This window comes from Peromyscus leucopus, chromosome 3 (genome assembly GCF_004664715.2).
Source record: "Peromyscus leucopus breed LL Stock chromosome 3, UCI_PerLeu_2.1, whole genome shotgun sequence".
Lineage (NCBI taxonomy): Eukaryota > Metazoa > Chordata > Mammalia > Rodentia > Cricetidae > Peromyscus > Peromyscus leucopus.
The window spans coordinates 58804234-58810487 of NC_051065.1; the positions used below are offsets into that span (position 1 = coordinate 58804234).

General features: G+C 47.8%; 1 non-coding gene across 1 annotated transcript; it reads right to left on the minus strand.

The window, feature by feature from the left end:
• Positions 1–5561: 5561 nt before the first annotated feature.
• Trnap-agg lies at positions 5562–5633 on the minus strand. Its single transcript has one exon. It is a non-coding gene; the product is annotated as a tRNA-Pro (tRNA).
• Positions 5634–6254: the final 621 nt, after the last annotated feature.

The following is a 6254-nucleotide window of genomic DNA, read 5'->3' on the forward strand; positions in this document are numbered from 1 at the left end:
GCTACACAGAGACACTCTGTCTCAAGAAACCAAAAGAAAGAAAGTTGTACACATATATTCACAAAAATTGCATAATTTTGATTTGTGTGGTTTAGACATCTGTCTAAACAATGTTACATTGTCCGTCCTCATCTGCAGACCTTAGCCTTGTGGGTATCCATGGTGTATCCATACAGCTGTATTCATCCTCTAGTGGCCCTTAGAGCTGCTTGTAGTTTCCATAGTAAAGTGAATGCCGCAGCCGGCAATTCTGTATCTGCCTTCTTGGCATGGGTGTGACTGTGTCCCAAGGGCAGATACACAGAAGGGTATTTCTGGGTCACAAAATAGGTGCCTCTAGATTTTACTAATTGTAGCCAGATTACTCTGTAAAGTAGTTGGGCCAATTTAAAGGCCACGGTTTGTGGCCTTTATTTCTTCATTTCCCAGCTGCCGCTCATATACAAACTGCTCATTCTAGTCTCCTTGTACATTTTTCTACAATTTTTTCGTCACTTCCTTCCTTTTTCGATTTGTTTTGTTTTTGAGACGATCTCATGTGTAGCCTTGGCTAGCCTAGAGCCCGCTCTGTAGACCAGTCTGGCCTCGAACTTACAGAGACCTGTCTGCCTCTGCCTCCCAAGTGCTAGGGTTAAAGGTGTGTGCGCCACCACACTGAGCTGTGTTCTTTGATCCTTAAGTCTGCAGTCACCATGCTTCTCTAGCAAATGGAGGTGGCTTAGCACATGCCAACAATCTTCTTTCCCGGTGCCCGTATTTCAGTCTGGTATTTTTGGGTTCAACTTGTTTCTGAACCCACTAAGACTGCTCACCACCATCATTGTCTGTAGTCTACCACCATCCCCCTCAGAACGTGGTTTGTTTAGATTCACGTTTTTCTTTTTCTTTCTGGTTTGTTTTGTTTTGTTTTTTTGTCTTATGTTAGGACTGGAGCCCTAAGAATGACCTTGAACTTCTGATCCTCCTGTCTCCATCTCCCAAGTGCTAGGGTTCCAGGTGTGCACCACCATGCCCAGTTTATGTACTAGAACCCAGGCTTCCTGCAGCCAGCTCCTGTAATCTTTTTCCTTTAAATCTCTACCAACCGGGCCCCTAAGGTATCTCCAGCCTCACCGATGTGCTTATCAATTCCTCTATTCACTTTTTCTTGCATTCTGTTCCTTCTTGTTTCTGTTTCCTTTTTATGAAGTATATTTATTTGCAGCATGTCAGTGAAAGTCATTGACTGGCAATTATTTTCAGTCTTTTTCTTAAAATGACCGGATTTTATACTCCTTAAATGGAAGTTAGGTTTGAATAGATTTTCCTTTCTTGGACTTTTTGTTTTGTTTTGCTGTTTGTTTTGTTTTGAAACAAGGTCTCACTCTGTAACCCACACTGGGGAGGAACTTGCTAGGTAGCCCAGGCTGGCCTTAAACTCCAGAGCTGGCTCTGTGGACAAAATACTGTGTAAGCATGAGACCTAAGTTTGGATGCTCAGAACCCACTTAGAAAGCCACGTGTGGCAGCATACAACCGTAACTCTAGCCCTGGGAAGTAGAGACGGGAAGTGAAACCCAGAGACCTGCTGCTCAGCTAGTCTAGTCAAAATGGCAAGCTCAGGTTCGGGGAAGACCCTGTCTTAGAAAATAAGATGAAAAGAAATAGAAGACACTGGACAACAAACAACATCTGGTTTTCATGGCATACACACACACACCACATACACACACACACCACACACACATACACACACACCACACACACACCACACACACACACACACATACACACACACCACACACACACACACACCACACACACACCACACACACCACACACACACACATACACACATACACACACACACACACCATACACACACTACACACACCACACATACACACACACCACACACACCATACACACACTACACACACCACATACATACACACACACACACCACACACACACTACACACACACCACACACCACATACATACGCACACACACACTACACACACACCACACACCACATACATACACACACACACTACACACACACACCAACACACACACACCAACACAACACACACACCAACACACACACACCAACACACACACACACCACACACACACACCACATACACACACACCACCACACACACACACATACACACACACATACACACACACCACACACACACACACACTTACACACACACATCACACACAGACCATACACACACTACACACATACACTACACACACACACCACACACCACATACATACACACCCACACTACACACACACACACCACACACACACACACACACACACACTACACACACACCCCTACCAGCAACAGCTAGGTATTTTCCTTTCTAGCTCATTTTAAGATTTTCCTTTCTCTTCGTTTCTATAGTTTTGCCACCCTCCTGAGCTCAGGATTCTTCAACCTGAAGGTTTATGTCTGGATTTGAGTCTGGGAAATTCTCTCTCTCTCTCTGAGACAGGGTTTCTCTGTGAAACAGTGAAACAGCCCTGGCTGTCCTGGATCTCACTTGAACTCACAGAGATCCACCTGCCTCTGCCACCCAAGTGCTGGGATTAAAGGCGTGCGCCACCACCGCCCTGCAATTCTCATTTTTTAATACTACATTTCTCTCTCACTTACTCAGCCTCTTAGCATGTCTTTTTCTGCCTTGTGTCTTTTTTTTTTTTTTTTTTGGTTTTTCGAGACAGGGTTTCTCTGTGTAATTTTGCTGCCTGTCCTGGATCTCACTCTGTAGACCAGGCTGGCCTCGAACTCACAGAGATCCACCTGGCTCTGCCTCCCAGTGCCGACACTAAAGGCGTACGCCACCACCCTGCCTTGTGTCTTTGTTTGTTTGTTTGTTTGTTTTTGTTTTTCGAGACAGGGTTTCTCTGTGTAGCTTTGCGCCTTTCCTGGGACTCACTTGGTAGCCCAGACTGGCCTCGAACTCACACAGATCCGCCTGCCTCTGCCTCCCGAGTGCTGGGATTAAAGGCGTGCGCCACCACCGCCCGGCAGCCTTGTGTCTTTTAACTGTTCTTTCATTGCTCCTCATATTGTTTTTCTACTTGCTCACATTTCTGAATGATTAGTTGTTGTCCTTTTGGTTTTTTGTTTTTGTTTCTTGAGACAGGGTTTCTCTGTGTAGCTCAGGCCACCTGCCTCTGCCTCTCAAGTGCTGGAATTAAAGGCCTGCACCACCCCCACCCAGCGATTCCGAATGGTTTGTATTAGCTCTGTCTTCCAGTTCACCAATTCTCTCTGAGTCTAATCTGTTTGGCGCATTGTTGCCCCATCCCCACCCCACATGTCCACTCTCTCTTCTCTCTGTTTTTTGATGGGGTCTTGTATCGCAGGCTAGCCTGATACTCCTCAGGTAGCTGATGATGACCTTGAATGCCTGGTCCTTTTGTCTCCACTTCCTGATGCTGAGATTACAGATGTACACCACCATGGCTTCGTGCATGCCAGGCAAGCATCTGGCTGAGCTTCCTCCCCAGCCCTTTTTAAGATTTCTTTTGTGTGTATGTGTGTTTTGCCTACATGTATGTCTATGCACCATGTGTGTGTCTAGTTCCTGTGGAAGCCAAAAGAAGGTGTTGGATCCCCTGGAACTGGGGTTACAGACAGTTATAAACTGCCGTGTGGGTGCTGAGAATCAAACCCAGGTCCTCTAACCACTGAACCATCTCTCCAGCCCCCTGTTTTTCATTTCTTAATGTCTTATTTTGTTCCCCCAACAATCTCCTTATAATCATTGTTATTTTCATTACAGCCCACTTTCTTGTCTTAATCTTTACTATTTAAAGTGTACTTAGTACATAGTAGTTTTCATGTTGCGTCATCCCAGGGTGTTTGTTTGTTTTTGAAACAGGGTTTCTCTCTGTAGTTTTGGTACCTGTCCTGGATCTCACTCTGTAGCCCAGGTTGGCCTTGAACTCAGAGATCCGCCTGCCTCTGCCTCCTGAGTGCTGGGATTAAAGGCGTGCGTCACCGCCGTCCGCAGTCATCCCAGCTCTTGGAGCACTCTTGTTTGCTATGTCCCTCAGGAGGAATTACCTCATGGAATAATTTCATTTCATCTGGGAGTCACCCCAAAGATGGTGACAGGGCACTCTTAGTGGGCCCCGGACTCGATGGACCGACTAGTAGGGACCCTGAAGAAAGCAGCTCCACATGCAGTTGATGAGTCCAAAGCATTGATTAGGGGGCCACACATGCAAATCAGGCTGCTGATCACCCTCAGGACAGACGGTGAGGTGAGGGATTCTGCCTGGGTGTGTCCACAAAAAGAGGTTCGGCACCGAGTAATGGAAGGGCTTAAGGAATGGCTGCGGACAGAGTGAGTTTGGTTATCCGACAACTTCTCCATTATTTTTAATTTATTTTTAGTTTTGACAATTTCATACATGTATCCAATGTGCCCTGATCATATCTACTCCCCACCCCTCCTTCCATCCCCACAGCCTCTGCCTCAACATGTCCCTAACTTTATATCTTAAAAAAACAAAAAACAAAAACCTCATTGAGTTGAATTAGTGTTCAGTGTGTGCATGGGTGTGCCCCCTCCCCATGGAGCATGGGAGGGACTCCATGCCAGAACAAAACTGGTTTTCCTTCTCCCAGCCGCCACCACCTGCCAGTAGCTGGTCGGCTAGGTGTGGGGCCAGGCGAGTCCCACCCCGACTGGCCACGTTTGAGCGACCACCTGAACACTTGTATCAGTGCCTGTGGACGGCCGAGTCTGTAGGAGAAACGCACACCTGGCTGCGGATCGGTTTTCTATGCAGCTGGTACGTCTTCTCGTTTAGAAGAAGTAGAAGAAGCCGGGCGGTGGTGGCGCACGCCTTTAATCCCAGCACTCGGGAGGCAGAGCCAGGCAGATCTCTGTGAGTTCGAGGCCAGCCTGGGCTACCAAGTGAGCTCCAGGAAAGGCACAAAGCTATGCAGAGAAACCCTGTCTCGAAAAACCAAAAAGAAGAAGAAGAAGAAGAAGAAGAAGAAGAAGAAGAAGAAGAAGAAGAAGAAGAAGAAGAAGAAGAAGAAGAAACTGGGACTCCTACACAAACCACAGTGTTTGCTTGTAGTGGCTTCAGTAGGTTTCTTTCCCGTGCTCACTCTCTCCATCCTCTCCTCTCCTTTCCCTTTTTATCTTTCTTTCTTTCTTTCTTTTTTTTTTTTTTTTGGTGAAATTTCCCCATATACCCTGGCTTATTGAAACATCTCTGTTGAACTCTTTCTTGCTTCAGTGTGGTTATGTGGCATTTCTAGGAATTCCAAGGGTCAGGAACCAGGTTTTCATTTTGTCCTTTAGTTAGGTCGGTCCCCAACACCATGTAGACAAGACTTAGACAAGGCTCCTCTCACACAGGACTCCCAAACAGATGCCTGGAAACCATGTTTGTCCAGTCTGACCACGTAGACACCACAGACCAAGACTCTGAGGTGACTGACAGCTGCCATCAAGATCCTTTAGTCATACATCTGGCCTGAGCAGGCAGTGTGTATGGCAGCCGGCCAAGGGAGAACAGAAAAGAATAAATAGGGCTCGTCCGGGATTTGAACCCGGGACCTCTCGCACCCTAAGCGAGAATCATACCCCTAGACCAACGAGCCACTGGTGGTTGCCCCTGGCCAGATGTGTCCTCTCTGCCACATCACCATCGTTAGAGGCAGCGTTGTGGTTCCTAGGAGCAGTTCCTCTGCTTCTCCACGGTTGGCTCCCAGCCCAGGCAGGCAGTGCTCCAGCAGGCCTCGCTCCTGGGCCCTTCCCTCAGCCACACAGCCACTCCTCTGCCTGGGGCCCTACAGGGCTCATTCCTCCAAATGCATTGGTGGAAGAAGTCCAGGCCCTGGCAGGCAGAGAAGGCCAGGCCCCAGCAGGCGCCTCTTCTCCGGGGAGCCCCTGGCTGACTAGGCCTGTCTAGGAGTTCTTGCCGCCGTCGATTGGGAATCGTTCTGCTTTTTTAGTTCCTGATCTGACCACCAGGGAAAGATTCTTCACATCTGGTAAACTCCTGGTGACAACCCAAAGCTGGACCCAGCTCACTCTTGCCTAGGCTGCGTTGGCTGACTTGCCTGGTCTCCTTCCATTTGCTGGGAAAGGCAACACCTGCCTGTCCACCTTACAGGGTGATGTCAGGACTGGGTGAGGGACATGTAAAGAGCTCTACAACACAAGTGGTTACAGTGATAACCTAAGACGAGGAAGGACCCAAGAGAAGAGTGGCGACTTAC